Source organism: Oncorhynchus clarkii, chromosome 16, assembly GCF_045791955.1.
Source record: "Oncorhynchus clarkii lewisi isolate Uvic-CL-2024 chromosome 16, UVic_Ocla_1.0, whole genome shotgun sequence".
NCBI classification, from domain to species: domain Eukaryota; kingdom Metazoa; phylum Chordata; class Actinopteri; order Salmoniformes; family Salmonidae; genus Oncorhynchus; species Oncorhynchus clarkii.
The window spans coordinates 50,036,561-50,051,868 of NC_092162.1; positions in this window are offsets into that span (position 1 = coordinate 50,036,561).

The window sequence follows — 15,308 nt, forward strand, 5'->3', positions numbered from 1 at the left end:
GTAAATCATTCAAAGTAGTCAATGTGCATAGAGTTGTATGGTTTGATAAAGTTAGAAAGCAATGTTTTTTGTTTGGCATCTCAGCGTAATTCCATCACCGTGGAATTGCCCACAAATACAGCAAACTTTTGATGCAGAAAAGGAAATAAATGATTTAACACTCAGAAATATTTCAAACAATCCACCAAGCAGTAATACAAATATATGAGGTCTATGTAACAGCAGTTTCGATGGGCCTGTATATAAATGTTTTATTGCAATGGGCTGAAATCACTTAGGAAAATGACATCAATGTTGTAAAAATTCATGACGGCCTGAAAACCCAAGAGGAGAGAATATTTTTATAAAGTGTAGTTCTCTGAAAAACCAAAATGGCATGTTCAACTCAATACACCACACTAAATGTGTCCCGTGTGAATTTAGTCATAATATATTTAAAGCACACCATGGTCCTCCTGGACTACTGAGGATTTCTACAGTTAGAAGCATTTCTCCCTCATCCTGTAGACTACATCCATGTTTCTTCTTGTCTACGAATAAGGCTACCAGAGCACTAAAAGTGCTGGCCAGCGATAGTTTGATTTCCTTATTCCGGTATTCCTTATTCAGCATGAGAATGGAAATGTAGGATTTGTTTCAGCCAGCGAAACCATAGCCACTCAACCTATTGGTAAAGCAACATCCTATCATTTGAATTTCAGGCCAAAATAAAAAATATTTCCACAAAAACAATGATTTCCAGACAAAAATGGTTCTTCCACATTTTGGGTAAACTCAGAGGATTGATGTTCAGATTGAAAATATGACTATTCTTTACATTGGGCTTTTAATGCCTTGCTGCAGAAGCGTCAATTAAGACTGCGCATGAGCGCTTCCCCATAATTGCGGGAAAATGTTTTGTCTGACGGCAATATTCTAAACACCAGGAAATCTAAACTGTGTTCAGATGACTAATTAGGTTTAAAAAAAAGGAAGCCTCTCACTCATACCAGCATGTTGACAAAACAAACTTAATGAGGTTTGACTCTAGACAACCTCTAGAAAGGTTTTTCTCAAACGCGTTTTTTAATGCTCAAATAGCTTCGATATCAATCAACAGCACAGAAAGATTACTCAATAAACACATGCCAATCCTGTTAGAAATGGACACCATTTACGCGTAACCAACCAGATAAAAAAAACACAGTTTCATTAGATGCCATGGCTTTGTTTTCAACTGTCTGAAACGAAGCAGATTGATTAATGGCATTTTATTTCTCACAGCACTGTGGTAAACGCTGGAGTCTTCAAATATACTGTATGTCCTATAATTAGACAGAGTCGTCTAATGAGGCTCATTTGGGCTTGGAAAACTACTAAAGTGCATCTAACGGAAAGGTGAGGTCATGTGGGAAATATATAATTTACCAGACAAGCTGTATTTTCTTGTCATTATGCTTCATTCTTTAGCTTGAGGACTCTTGATATCTCTAGGAGTGATAAGTATAATTTTTGTATTTTTCTGTTGTTGTCTAGTACTGTCTTTTTGCTAGCAAGGGCCTTCTACTTTAAGTGCTGCCTGTTTTCCCAGGAGCCTACTTGGTATGTGAACTGCTGACTGCTCATAACTTGCAGATGATTGTTGACACAACCAGGATTAAGGGGCAGGGTAATTTGTGACTGTTGTTGTTTTGGTAATCAGTGGCTGTATTGGAGGGGGAGTGGTTTCTGCTCTCCTAGGCAATCAGCAATTAGTACCGTGAGGTGTGCTGTTCAGCTCTGCAAGCAATTAATATTAGAATATGTATTTGTATTTTTTAAGGATCCCCAATATCTTGCTGGGGTTCAGCAACATTAAGGCAGTTATATACACAATGAAACATATTACATGACATTACATTTCATAACACTTTACCCAATACATTTAGTGTGTTACAACATCCATGTGTACTTGTGTATAGAGTGTGTGTCTTATCATGTGTATGTGTGTCTGTGCCTGTGTGTGTTTCTCTTCACAGACCCCGCTGTTCCATAAAGGTGTCTTTTTTATATCTTTTTGAATCTGATTCTACTGCTTGCATCATTTACCTGATGTGGAATAGAGTTCAATGTAGCCATGGCTCTATGTAGTACTGTGCGCCTCCCATAGTCTGTTCTTGACTTGGGGATTGTAAAGAGCCCTTTGGTGACATGTCTTGTGGGGTATGCGTGGGTGTCCGAGCTGTGTACCAGTACAGTCTTTTAAACAGACACCTCGGTGCATTCAGCATGTCAACACTTCGTACAAAAACAAGTAGTGATGAAGTCAATCTCTCCTCCACTTTGAGCCATGAGAGATTTAGATGCATATTATTCATGTTAGCTCTCCGGGTACATTTAAGGGACAGTCATGCTGCCCTGTTCTGAGCCAATTGTAATTTTTCAAGGTCCCTCTTTGTGGCACCTGACCACATGACTGAACAGTAGTCCAGGTGCAACAAAACTAGAGCCTGTAGGACCTGTCTTGTTGATAGTGTTGTTAAAATGGCAGAGCAGCACTTTGTTATGGCCAGACTCCTCCCCATCTTAGCTACTGTTGTATCAACATGTTTTGATTATGACAGTTTACAATCCAGGGTTACTCCAAGCAGTTTAGTCACCTCAACTTGCTGAATTTCCACATGTATTACAAGATTTATTTGTCCCAAATCAAATGCTTTTAGTTTTTGAAATATTTAGGACTAACTTATTCCTTGCCACACATTTTGAAACTAACTGCAGCTCTTTGTTTAGTGTTGCAGTGATTTCACTCGCCTGGGAAGCTATAGACCACCAAGTGCTAACAGTCAGTATCTAGTACCTGACGTGTATAGTGTTGAGTCATCCGCATACATAGACACATTGGCTTTGCTCAAGGGCAGTGGCATGTCATTAGTAAAGATTGAAAAAAGTAAGGGGCCTAGACAGCTACCCTGGGGAATTCCTGATTTTACCTGGATTATGTTGGAGATGCTTCCATTAAAAAGCACCCTATGTGTTCTGTTTGACAGGTAACTCTTTATCCTCAATATAGCAGGGGGTGTAAAGCCATAACACATATGTTTTTCCATCATCAGACTATGATCGATAATGTCAAAAGTGCACTGAAGTCTAACAAAACAGCTCCCACAATCTTTTTATCATCAATTTCTCTCAACCAATCATCTTTTTTTGTGTAAGTGCTGTGCTTGTTGAATGTCCTTCCCTATACGCATGCTGAAAGTCTGTTGTCAATTTGTTTACTGTAACATAGCATTGTATCTAAGGGTTGGTAACATGCTGATTGGTCAGCTATTTGAGCCAGTAAAGGGAGCTTTACTATTCTTCGGTAGCGGAATTAGGCACACACTTTCTGCTTGGCTTAGATTGAAGATATGACAAATAGGAGTAGCAATACCATCCGTTATTATCCTCAGTAAATTTCCATCCAAGTTGTCAGACCCTGGTGGCTTGTCATTGTTGATAGACAACAAGAATTTGTTAATTTCTTACAAACTCACTTGACAGAATTCAAAATTATAATGCTTGTCTTTCATAATTTGATCAGTTATACTTGGATGTGTAGTGTCAGCATTTGTTGCTGGCATGTCATGCCTAAGTTTGCTAATCTTGCCAATGAAAAAATAATTAAAGTAATTGGCAATATCAATGGTTTTTGTGATGAATGAGCAATCTGATTCAATTAATGAGGAAGCTGAGTTTGCCTTTTTGCCCAAAATTTCATTTAAGGTGCTCCAAAGCTTTTACTATCATTCTTTATGTCATTTATCTTTGTTTCATAGCATTGTTTCTTCTTCTTTTTATTCAGTTTAGCACATAATTTCTCAATTTGCAGTGTGTTTGCCAATCCGTTGTGCAGCAAGACTTACTTCCCATGCCGTTTGCCTCATCCCTCTCAACCATACAATTGTTAAATTCCTCATCAATCCACGAGGATTTAACAGTTTTTACAGTAATTTTCTTAATGGGTGTATGCTTTTTAGTAACTGGAATAATCAATTTCATAAATGTCTGAAGTGCAGCGTCTGGTTGCTCCTCAATTCACAACACAGACCAACAAATATTCTTTACATCAACAACATATGAATCACTACAAAACGTATACATTATATTAAGCTCAGCCTTTGGAACTTTGGTTTTCCTAGATATGGCTAATGTATTGTTATCACTAAATCTGATGGATTTGGATACTGCTTTAAAGCAAATTTCTGCAGCATTAGTAAAGATGTGATCAATCGATGTTGATGATTTAATTCCTATGCTCTTTGTAACTCCCCTGGTAGGTTGACTGATAACCTGAACCAGGTTGCAGGCACTAGTTACAGCTTTGAAGCTTTTTGTTGAGTGGGCAGCTTGATGAAAGCCAGTCAATATTTAAATCACCCAAAAAATATACCTCTCTGTTGATATCACATACATTATCAATAATTTCACACATGTTGTCTAGATACTGACTGTTAGCACTTGGTGGTCTATAGCTTTCCACCAGAATAGGCTTTAGGTGAGGTAGATGAACCTGTAGCCATACTACTTCAACAGTATTCTCTCTAAGCTTTACATGAATGTGGTTCTAAATATAAATTGCATCAACTCCACCTTTGGCATGTATGTATATTCTGTATATGTTATAGCCATGTATTGCTACCTCTGTATCATTAAAGGTATTATCTAAGTGAGTTTCAGGGATTGTCAGAATATTTATGTAATCTGTTACTAGCAAATTATTGATTTCATGAACCTTGTTTCTTCAGCTACATATGTTAACGTGGGCTATATTTATCACTTTTCTGGAATGCTTGATTGTTTTCATTGTTTTACTGGGAAGCCTAGCAGAAGTAGACATGCTCATGTTATTTAGGCTAGTGCAGGGTGAGCTGCACATAGTGGACTTCCTACTAGGGCACACCGCCTTAGTGCTAACAGTATAACTCTGGTTCATTGGTACATGATTACTGCACACAATAGCTGTAGGATCAGCAGAGGCATTCAGGGAATTTAGAGGGACATAAATTAGGCTATTTACATTGTGTATTCCAATGCCCCTGGGATAATGTACATTTGCTGAAGCATAATGACAATTTAGCGACACAATGGTAGGGATTAACTGAGCTAGGCTTGGGTCATTGACAAATCATTGTCTCAATGCAGCATTATAATGCTTTTTAAAGGATCCGGGAACCCAAATGATTTTGGTGGATCCCATCCTCCTTATAAAACAAGCTTTGTTTCCAGAAGGTATCAAAATTGTCAATAAATGTTACATCCACAGAGCTGTAATAGTCTCGTAGCCAGTTATGTAGGGCTAAAAGTCTGCTGAAACGTTCAATGCCACGATTTAGGGAGGGCACAGGGCCAGGTATTATGGGGTGTTTGTTGGTATCAAGCAGAGACCCAATCAGTTCTTTAAAATCCATCTTCAGCTGTTCCGAGCTGCCCTTCATAATGTCATTGAATTCCACAAGAACTATGATAGACTCAATTTCCTGATGCAGATTTAAAATGTTTAGCAGCAGCTTATTGATGTCCTGTACCCGTGCTCCTGGATAGCACACCCAAAAGTACTCGTTATATTTCGAATGATTAGCAGGTCAGGAAAATAGTCAAATTCACACACTTATATCAACCGAACATCCCTGATCATCCCTACTGCCTTTGATCTGGCAGACTCACTAAACACACATACTTGTGTAAATGTAAATTATGTGTGTGCCCGTGGCTTTCCATAAATAAATAAAAATGGTACCATCTGGTTTGCTTAAAAAAAGGAATTTGAAATGATTCATTGTTTTACTTTTGATACTTAAGTAGATTTTCAACCAAATGCTTTTAGACTTTTACTCAAGTAGAAATTTACTGGGTGACTTTTACTTGAGTCATTTTCTATTAAAGTATCTTTAATACAACACCCCTCCTCGCAGCCCTTCCTCACCCCGACCACTCCCCCCCCCCAAAATGCACCAAAAAATGTAAATCAAATTAAAATGACTATCGTAAGAACTAACATTCCCCTTTACTAACTCTGACTTTGCTGATAGCTACTTTATTGAGGAAAAATGTATTTACTATGACTGTGATATGTGTTTGTCCCACCTAGCTATCTTAAGATGAATGCATTAAGTTAACTGTAAGTCGCTCTGGAAAATAGCGTCTGCTAAATGACAACAATGTAACTGTGAAAAATGTGCGTAATTTGTCATCTGCAGCCTCAATTGTTTGAGATTGATCCGCCTGATACACTTCTGCCAGCTGATGAAATCAAATGGGTCGGACGGTAATTGGCTGTGATCAATTGTGCACACTCAATCACCATTTGGTAGGGACACACATGTTGGTGTCGAAATTATATATATTTTCTTGCAGGATCTATTTAAAAAAAAGGATCTTATTTTGACTTGAGTGTGTAAAATTAACAAACTTAAGGTACATTTGAAAGGACAGCGAGCTACAGTATAACTGCAGGAGGACTTTTTTATATTAACTTTTCTGTGTCTATAAGTAGCCTCCAATGTTATTATGACAACACAAAAACAAAACTGTCTAGACACCTCTGACAAATGCTAGCCCAGGGATGGGCAACTTTGATAGGGTTGGGGGCCACAAAAAAATTGAAATCAGCAAAATATTTCAGTGGCCCCCCTCTTGATTGGGGAGAGAAAAATGTGTTGTACAGTTATTTTCCTGCTATTCTACACATTATGCCGTTGGACATAGAGAAATGTTCGAGTTATAAAGCAAGTTTGCGGAAATTCTACACATTCTGCCATGGGGCGGAGAGAAGATTTTATAATTTTATGACCAATTTCATGCAATTCTACTCATTTTGCATGGGGCGGAGAGCAAAATGTGCAGTTTTACCGCTAATTTCCTGCAATTCTACTAATTATTCCATAGGGTGGAGAGAAATGTTTCCAGTTTTATATATGATATTTGAGTGAGAGTGACTAACAAAATCAGTGGGGCCCCCCCGGTCAGTAATTCAACCATGATTTTTTAAATCCTTTATTTAACTAGGCAAGTCAGTTAAGAACAAATTCTTATTTACAATGACAGCCTAGGAACAGTGGGTTAACTGCCTTGTTCAGAGGCAGAACGATAGATTTTTACCTTGTCAGCTCGAGGATTCGATATAGCAACCCTTCAGTTACTTGCCCAATGCTCTAACCACTAGGCTACCGGCCACCCCACTACAAGTTTAGATAGCTGGCCACTAGACTTTACCTATCAAAAAAAAAAATGACGGGCTAATTGAGTGGCTGACATATTCGAAAAACTGCTAATGCAGAACCACATTTCAAAGTTGCACCTTGTGTATTCTACTATTTTAACTCTCAACAGTAAGTTGAGACCCCGACTGAATTCCAAAACTCTGATAAGCCATTTTCATACTATGAATTCCCTAGTGAAGCAGAGAGAATAGATAAGATACTGTAACAAATTACAAATGAATTTCAATAGATCAATGTCCGTACAAACAGATGATGGGAATATTGATAATCTATCATTCAAGGTCACAAAGCAGTGAAAAAAAACTAACTCAAACAAATGCAGGTGTAAAGCTGACTCAGAATTGACCCTATTGAGGCCTCCCGGGTGGCGCAGTGGTTAAGGGCGCTGTACTGCAGCGCCAGCTGTGCCATCAGAGTCCCTGGGTTCGCTCCCAGGCTCTGTCGTAACCGGCCGCGACCGGGAGGTCCGTGGGGCGACGCACAATTGGCCTAGCGTCGCCCGGGTTAGGGAGGGCTTGGTCGGTAGGGGTGTCCTTGTCTCATCGCGCACCAGCGACTCCTGTGGCGGGCTGGGCGCAGTGTGCACTAACCAAGGTGGCCAGGTGCACGGTGTTTCCTCCGGCGCATTGGTGCGGCTGGCTTCCGGGTTGGATGTGCTCTGTGTTAAAGAAGATAGTAGCTACTACAACAATTGGATACTATGAAATTGGGGAGAAAAAGGGGTAAAAAAAAATTGATCCTTTTCAGCTGTCTGAGACAATTGTTGTTTCTGGGCCTTTACCGAGAACAAAATTAATTTAACTTTGCTCCCCAAGTAAAACACCTCCTTGTAAAATCAGTTTATATGGTGATATAAACAGTGCACTGCGAATTTTAGCACAAATTGAACATTTGGAACTAACAGTTACATTTTGGTTTCCTAGAGAAGATGCATTTATCCAGCTGGGGAAAGCAGCCACACTTCCGTTACCTATTGTGAGCCTCTGGTCAGAGAGTCTATGGCCGGGTTCTAGAGCATCAATTGTGCTCACTCACTGATTGATCTACAACTAATAATGAGCTGTACGATGCACAGCAATGTACTTTGTTTGGGTTATGTATATATTGCATATACAGTAAGGCCCATAATTAGTGGCACCCTTGATAAATATGAGCAAAAAATACTGTATAAAATATATAATACAAATACTGAGTTAAAGTGCATTTGGAAAGTATTCAGACCCCTTTACTTTTTCAAAATGTACCCACACACAATACCCCACAATGACAAAGCGAAAACAGATTATTAGAAATACCTTATTTAAATAAGTATTCAGACCCAGGATTTTTTATTTTTATTTAATCCATTTTAGAATAAGACTGTAACGTAACAAAATGTGGAAAAGGGGAAGGGGTCTGAATGCTTTCCGAATGCACTGTATATGGCTGGTGTGTGAGAGTGAGTGGTCAATAGTGACTTAATTGAACTGACAGGCTTAGCTGAGCAAAATGCTCATCGATTTATTGACACTGGTTGTGAAGAAAAGACTGAGTAATGTATAGAGGGGTGGCGTACCTCAAGGTAAACGTGTCTGAGTATAGTATATCGGATGGGCACACTGTAATCAGTTTTGATTAACTGAGCTGGCCAGACAATGACACAAGTAGTAGAAAAGTGACCGATACAAGCATCCCAGTGGAGGAAGACATAGTCCATACTCATTATTGACGTATGCATACTACACAATGAATAGGAGGACGGGTTGTTAAACTGGGCTATTATTCTGGATTTCAGTCAGCTGACTCCAATCTAGTAATGGCACTTGATAGGAAGCGTTAAAACTAGTGAGCTGTGAGACATCTATATGAATGTGGTATAAAAGTGTTTACAAAGGAAATAATAATTTTCAATATGCTGATGAATTAAAGTAAAATGTCAAACAAAATGTGCCAGTTTCTCTGTTTTGTCTTAAAGGAATTGTTAGAGATTTTGGCAATAAGGCCCTTTATCTACTACTCAGAGGATCTTGTGGATACTATTTTTATGTCTCTGTGTCTAGTGTGAAGGAAGTTAGAGGTAGTTTTGCAAGCCAATGCTAACAAGTGTTAGCACAATGACTGCTATTAGATACCCATAGTCATTGTGCTAAAAATGGTATCAAATAAGTTCATCTGACTCTGGGGAAGAAGATAAAGGGCCTCATTCCCATAGTCCCGAAGTATCCATTTAAATAAGGACAGTCCTTGCTTCATTTTACTTTCTTGGAAGAGAAAATGACTACTGAGCAACTCTGTCACGCCCTGACCTTAGATATCTCTGTTTTTCTATATATTTTGGTTAGGTCAGGGTGTGACTAGGGTGGGTACTCTAGTTTTTGTATGTCTAGGGTTTTTGTATGTCTAGGGGTTTTTGTATGTCTATGTTGGCCTGATATTGTTCCCAATCAGAGACAGCTGTTTATCGTTGTCTCTGATTGGGGATCATATTCAGGTTGCCATTTTCCTCATTTGTGTTGTGGGATCTTGACTATGTTTAGTTGCCTGTCTGCACAAATTTGTATAGCTTCACGTTTCGTGCGTTGGTTTTGTTGTTTTGTTAAGTGTTTCATTCATTAAAAGGAGAATGTATGCATACCCCGCTGCGCCTTGGTCTCAGTCATACCACGATCAGGAAGATCCCACCACCAATGGACCAAGTAGCGTGTTCAAGAGAAGCAGGGATCCCGGGCCCGGGAGAAAAGTGAGTGGAGGACATCCTGGACCTGGGAGGAGGCAATGGCAGGGGACAAGACCCTGCCATGGAAGCCGGCGGAGGCAGCCAAAGAGGAACGGCGATGATACGAGGGGACACGGCTAGCAGGGAAGCCCGAGAGGCAGCTCCAATAAAAAAATTGGGGGTGGCACACGGGGAGATTGGCGGAGGTAGGGTTCAGACCTTAGCCAACTCCCCATGCTTACCGTCGGGAGCGTGTGACTGGTCAGGCACCGTGTTATGCAGTGATGCGCACGGTGTCTCCAGTGCGCATTCATAGCCCGGTGCGCTCTATTCCAGCTCCCCGCATTTGCCACGCTAGAGTGGGCATTCAGCCAGGACTGGTTGTGCCGGCTCAGCGCTCCTGGTCTCCAGTACACCTCTTCGGACCAGGATATCCTGCGCCGGCTCTACGTACTGTATCGCCAGTACGCCTTCACAGCCCAGTGCCTCCTCCCCGCACTCGCCCTAAGGTGCGTGTCATCAGCCCGGTGCCACCTGTACCGGTCCCACGCATCAGGTCTCCAGTGCGCCTCCACAGTCCAGTAAGTCCTGTGCCTCCTCTCCGCACTCGCCCTGAGGTGCTTGTCGTCGGCCGGTGCCACCTGACCCGGTCCCACACATCAGGTCTCTAGTGTGCATCCACAGTCCAGTACGTCCTGTGCCTCTTCCCCGCACTCACCCTGAGGTGCGTGTCATCAGCCCGGTGCCACCTGTACCGGTCCCACGCATCAGACCTCCAGTGCGCCTCCACAGTCCAGAGCTTCCGGCGACAGTTCCCAATCCAGAGCTTCTGGCGACAGTTTCCAGTCCGGAACCTCCAACGACGGTCCACAGTCCGGAACCTCCAGCGACAGTCCACAGTCCGGAACCTCCAGCGACGGTCCACAGTCCGGAGCCTCCAGTGACGGTCCCCAGTCCGGAGCCTCCAGCGACGGTCTCCAGTCCGGAGCCTCCAGCGACGGTCCGTAGTCCGGGGTCTCCAGCGATGGTCCCCAGTCCGGGGTCTTCAGCGACGGTCCCCAGTCCGGGGCCTCCAGCGATGATCCACGGTCCGGTTCCACAAAAGCGGAGCGATTAGCTTAAGGGGGGGGGACTGCGTCCAGACCCGGAGCCGCCACCGAGGGTAGATGCCCACCCGGACCCCCCCCCTATAGGTTCAGGTTTGCGGCCAGGTTTGCGGCCGCACCTTTGGGGGGGGGGGGGGGGGGGGGGTACTGTCACGCCCTGACCGAGAAAATGACTACTGAGCAACTCTGTCACGCCCTGACCTTAGATATCTCTGTTTTTCTATATATTTTGGTTAGGTCAGGGTGTGACTAGGGTGGGTACTCTAGTTTTTGTATTTCTAGGGGTATTTCTAGGGGTTTTGTATGTCTATGTTGGTCTGATATGGTTCTCAATCAAAGACAGCTGTTTATCGTTGTCTCTGATTGGGGATTATATTTGGGTAGCCATTTGCCTCATTTGTGTTGTGGGGATCTTGACTTTGTTTAGTTGCCTGTCTGCACAAATTTGTATAGCTTCACGTTTCGTGCGTTGGTTTTGTTGTTTTGTTAAGTGTTTCATTCATTAAAAGGAGAATGTATGCATACCCCGCTGCGCCTTGGTCTCACTCATACGACGATCATGACAAACTCATGTAATGTCACGATAGAACATTGGACTGTTTGAGATATTATAAATATTGAGTTGTCAAATTGGTTTTGCCATCGGTGATGAAACATGTATTTTTCTGTTTTGATAAGATAAGATAAAAACATTATGTGAAGGAAGTGAAGGAACGTTATCAATTAATCAGATACAATCAAATTTCACCAAGCACATTTGCCCCTAAGAAATATTTTTGAAACAAAACTTGCATCTCCAGTCACTTTTACATCCCTACATTTCAGAAAAATGATTTCCTTTCAAGAATAAGACACAAAGTATTACCACTGAATCCTTACATTTCCACAGCAAATAACACCAACAGCATCCTCGCCATACACTTCAGCTGCTCTCAGATCTGCATTTGCAATTAGTTTCAATCTCAATTGTCAACTATCAATTGTATGTGGTGTGCAGGATTTTTTTTGCTTTTGGTTTACATAATTACATTATGTAGGACACAGGCAGCCAGAAGCAATTTTTCTCTTTGGAACACTTGAGAGAGTGAATGGAGCAGATCTATTTAAAGAAGTGGGTTAATGGTGAGGGGAAGAGGCTTGATTCAGATAATAAACACATTTTTTACACATTAGGATGTTGGTTATTTCGCCATGATGCCCCCAGAGTCTCTGTTTAGTAGATTGCTGGAGCATCCCTACTGTGAGGCATACAGTACAACAACATAAAGGGCCTTTCCACTTCACAGAAATGTCTCATTGTAATAATACGAATGCATAGTGTATGCGTATCTTTCTATATAATGAAAGGGTGCATGGAAACTTCTGTTGCTTGTGGCAGTTTTTTTTGCCCAAAAGGTTACAATTGTGTTTTTCCTAGGTACTCAGTCCAATTTGTAAAAAATGTCCAGTTCTCACTCTGATCTTGGGATATCAATAGCTGTTTTGCACAAAGATTCAACATCAATGAGCAATTCTAAAGTACAAAAAAAAAATGTAAACTTCAAGCTAATTTGCCTAACCAGACCCAGCAACCATCAAAGCCATTAACACCAGTCTCAATAGTGCTGCAAGAAAGGTTGGAATATACTTATCAAAACAGTCTGAAACAGTCTTACAGTCTGAAACAAACTGCGCTGCATATTGATATTTAACCATGCTTTCTCGCTCTGGTGCAAGAATATTATTTTGGAATTGTCCCTGAAACCTAGATACTGCTTTGGATTGAATGCAACCTACTTCTACACACCTCTCAAAGCACTTCCATGGATTTACTGTAGGAGCTGATTTCCATTTCTATTGGCAGATAAAAGAAAATCTCAAATAAACCAAAATGACACGCTAATGGTTGTGCAGACTCAAGTGCTATTTGTACCGATTTCTTAGCATGACATGAAAGTGGTTAAATACGGTTTACTTTTAACCAGTTGAGGTACTACTGTACTGCTGCACTGGTTAAGTAAAATTAGTATATGCTCCCAAATTATAATTGATAGATTCACTTTGAAGTACCTTGGCACAGGTATGTGGCAAAAAAATCCTTTGAAGGCAGATTCTCCAACATTCCTCCTGTGTGAGCTTGCCAAAAATAGAAGTCAGAAAAATGAAGGAACTGTGAGAGGTACTGATAAAGTAGTTCCAAGTTGTCCAAGACGTACAGCTAGATAGAGGATACACATGGTATACACCTTTCAACGAAATGCTTACTTGCAGGTTCCTTCTCGACAATGCAACAACAATAAGAAATAATACAAGATAAAAACAGGAACATAAAGTAAATGGCTCAGTAGAATAGAATAAACATTTTAGCATACTGTAAGTATAATAGAGGAAGACACAATTTACAGTCCAATATTTACATGTATTTTTGGGAAGGGTTTATTGGGGGGCAAGGATTTAAATTGTGCAGTATTTAAATCAATTATTTTCCACCATAATTTGCAAATAAATTCATTTACAAATCCTACAATGTGATTTTCTGGATTGTTTTTCTCATTTTGTCTGTCATAGTTGAAGTGTACCTATGATGAAAATTACAGGCCTCTCTCATCTTTTTAAGTGGAAGAACTTGCACAATTGGTGGCTGACTAAATACTTTTTTGCCCCACTGTATCTAGCTGATGTTATTGAGGCTGTAGCGAAATGTTTGTGTTCCTAGCTCCAACAGTATCTAACAATTCACAACAATACACACAAATCTCAAAGTAAAATAATGGAATTAGGAAATATATAAATATTAGGACAAGCAATGTCGGAGTAGAATACAGCATATACAGTCCCATAGGAAAGTATTCAGACCTCTTTACCTTTTCCACATTTTTGTTAGGTTACAGCCTTATTCTAAAATTGGAAATATCACATGTACATACGTTTTCAGACCCTTTACTCAGTACTTTGCTGAAGCACCTTTGGAAGTGATTACAGCCTCGAGTATTCTTGGGTATGACGCTACAAGCTTGGCACACCTGTATTTGGGGAGTTTCTCCCATTCTTCTCTGCAAATCCTCTCAGGTTCTGTGAGGTTGGATGCAGAGCGTTGCTGGACAGCTTTTTTCAGGTCTCTCCAGAGATGTTCCATCGGGTTCAAGTCCGGGCTCTGGCTGGGCCACTCAAGGACATTTAGAGACATGTCCCAAAGCCACTCCTGCATTGTCTTGGCTGTGTGCTTAGGGTCGCTGTCCTGTTGGAAGGTGACGCTTCACCCCAGTCTGATGTCCTGAGCGCTCTGGAGCAGGTTTTCATCAAGTGTCTGGTGTCTGGTTAGACTGTAAACTCTCCTTCCAGACTCACATTAAACATCTCCAATCCAAAATTAAATCTAGAATTGGCTTCCTATTTCGCAACAAAGCATCCTTCACTCATGCTGCCAAACATACCCTCGTAAAACGGACCATCCTACCGATCCTCGACTTCGGCGATGTCATTTACAAAATAGCCTCCAATACCCTACTCAATAAATTGGATGCAGTCTATCACAGTGCTGTCAGTTTTGTCACCAAAGCCCCATATACTACCCACCACTCTGACCTGTACACTCTCGTTGGCTGGCCCTCGCTTCATACTCGTCGCCAAACCCACTGGCTCCAGGTCATCTACAAGACTCTGCTAGGTAAAGTCCCCCCTTATCTCAGCTCGCTGGTCACCATAGCAACACCCACCTGTAGCATGAGCTCCAGCTGGTACAGTGCCTTGCGAAAGTATTCGGCCCCCTTGAACTTTGCGACCTTTTGCCACATTTCAGGCTTCAAACATAAAGATATAAAACTGTATTTTTTTGTGAAGAATCAACAACAAGTGGGACACAATCATGAAGTGGAACGACATTTATTGGATATTTCAAACTTTTTTAACAAATCAAAAACTGAAAAATTGGGCGTGCAAAATTATTCAGCCCCCTTAAGTTAATACTTTGTAGCGCCACCTTTTGCTGCGATTACAGCTGTAAGTCACTTGGGGTATGTCTCTATCAGTTTTGCACATCGAGAGACTGACATTTTTTCCCATTCCTCCTTGCAAAACAGCTCGAGCTCAGTGAGGTTGGATGGAGAGCATTTGTGAACAGCAGTTTTCAGTTCTTTCCACAGATTCTCGATTGGATTCAGGTCTGGACTTTGACTTGGCCATTCTAACACCTGGATATGTTTATTTTTGAACCATTCCATTGTAGATTTTGCTTTATGTTTTGGATCATTGTCTTGTTGGAAGACAAATCTCCATCCCAGTCTCAGGTCTTTTGCAGACTCCATC